The following is a 2,500-nucleotide window of genomic DNA, read 5'->3' on the forward strand; positions in this document are numbered from 1 at the left end:
GCGAAATGATACATACTTTTCTGCAACCCGAACGGCCGTTGGGCCGTCGGATCAGAATTTGGCACGATTCGTACACGGGACCGACGGGAAAACGCGGCACGAGATCACACCGACCTGGCCGTGTGCGGACACGATACGTACTTTTCTGCAACACGAATAGCCGTTCGACCGACGGATCAGAATTTGGCATGAGTCGTACACGGGACAGGAGAACGACGGGACATCCGAGCCAACGTTTGGGAAAAGCAAGGGTTACGGGAGAAACGGGAGGTTTGCATATGATTTCATATGCAAACCCACCGATTTCCCACACACAAGCAGGGAGGAGCCCCCTCCTCCCCAATATACCCGAGGGTTTTAGCCCCCCTTGGGACCCCTGCCCTTCGTTTGTGAAGAAGGGGTACACTGTTTTTCCCCGGATCCCCGTTTACACGTTTTTTGGCCCGTATGACCATACATGCATCCGTCCATGCGACGTACATGGTTTTCACCCGTTTTCCATGGTGCGCGCCCAGTTTTTTGCAACACGGCCCCCGTGCCCGTTTTTTCCCATTTCCCCACGTTCACGTTTTTTGGGCCGTGTGGCCGTGCGTGCACCCGTTCATGCCACGCACATGGTTTTCACCCGTTTTCCATGGTGCGCGCCCAGTTTTTTGCAACACGGCCGTCGTACCCCGTGTTTCCCCGTTTCCTCAAGTTCACGTTTTTTGGCCCGTGTGCCCGTACGTTCATCCGTCCATGCCACGCACATGGTTTTCACCCGTTTTCCATGGCGCGCCCAGTTTTTTGCAACACAGCCGTCGTACCCCGTTCTTTCCCGTTTCCTCACGTTCACATTTTTTGGCCCGTGTGCCCGTACGTGCATCCGTCCATTCCACGCACATGGTTTTCCCCTGTTTTCCATGGTGCGCGCCCAGTTTTTTGCAACACGGCCGCCGTACCTGTTTTTTCCCCGTTTCCTCACGTTCACGTTTCTTGGCCCGTGTGGCCGTACGTGCATCCGTCCATGCCACGCACATGGTTTGCCCCAGTTTTCCATGGTGCGCGCCCAGTTTATTGCAATACGGCCCCGTACCCGTTTTTCCCGTTTCCTCACGTTCACGTTTTTTGGCCCGTGTGCCCGTACGTGCATCCTTCCATGCCACGCACAAGGTTTTCACCCGTTTTCCATGGTGCGCGCCCAGTTTTGGTAACACGGCCGTCATACCCCGTGTTTCCCCGTTTCCTCAAGTTCCCGTTTTTTGGCCCGTGTGCCCGTACGTTCATCCGTCCATGCCACGCACATGGTTTTCACCCGTTTTCCATGGCGCGCGCCCAGTTTTTTGAAACACGGCCGTCGTACCCCGTTCTTTCACGTTTCGTCACGTTCACATTTTTTGGCCCGTGTGCCCGTACGTGCATCCGCCCATTCCACGCACATGGTTTTCCCCTGTTTTCCATGGTGCGCGCCCAGTTTTTTGCAACACGGTCGCCGTACCCGTTTTTCCCCGTTTCCTCAAGTTCACGTTTTTTGGCCCGTGTGCCCATATGTGCATCCGTCCATGCCACGCACATGGTTTGCCCTAGTTTTCATGGTGCGCGCCTAGTTTATTGCAACACCACCCCGTACCCGTTTTCCCCGTTTCCTCACGTTCACGTTTTTTGGCCCGTGTGCCCGTACGTGCATCCTTCCATGCCACGCACATGGTTTTCACCCGTTTTCCATGGCGCGCGCCCTGTTTCTTTGCAACACGGCCGTCGTACCCCGTTCTTTCCCGTTTCCTCAGGTTCACGTTTTTTGGCACGTCTGCCCGTACGTGAATCCGTCCATGCCACGCACATAGTTTTCCCATGTTTTCCATGGTGCGCGCCCGGTTTTTTGCAACACGTCCGGCGTACCCGTTTTTTCCCCGTTTCCTCACGTTCACGTTTTTTGGCCCGTGTGCCCGTACGTGCATCCGTCCATGCCACGCACATGGTTTGCCCCAGTTTTCCATGGTGCGCGCCCAGTTTATTGCAACACGGCCCCGTACCCGTTTTCCCCGTTTCCTCGCGTTCACGTTTTTTGGCCCGTGTGCCCATACGTGCATCCTTCCATGCCACGCACAAGGTTTTCACCCGTTTTCCATGGTGCGCGCCCAGTTTTTTGCAACACGGCCGTCATACCCCGTGTTTCCCCGTTTCCTCAAGTTCACGTTTTTTGGCCCGTGTGCCCGTACGTTTATCCATCCATGCCACGCACATGGTTTTCACCCGTTTTCCATGGCGCGCGCCCAGTTTTTTGCAACACGGCCGTCGTACCCCGTTCTTTCCCGTTTCCTCGCGTTCACGTTTTTGGCCCGTGTGCCCGTACGTGCATCCGTCCATTCCACGCACATGGTTTTCCCCTGTTTTCCATGGTGCGCGCCCAGTTTTTTGCAACATGGCCGCCGTACCCGTTTTTTGGTGCGCCCCGTGTCATCGTACGTGGTTTCGTCGGTGCGCCCCGCATGGTTATCGTTTGTTTATCATAGTGCGCGTC

Source organism: Hordeum vulgare, chromosome 1H (assembly GCF_904849725.1).
Source record: "Hordeum vulgare subsp. vulgare chromosome 1H, MorexV3_pseudomolecules_assembly, whole genome shotgun sequence".
Classification (NCBI taxonomy): domain Eukaryota; kingdom Viridiplantae; phylum Streptophyta; class Magnoliopsida; order Poales; family Poaceae; genus Hordeum; species Hordeum vulgare.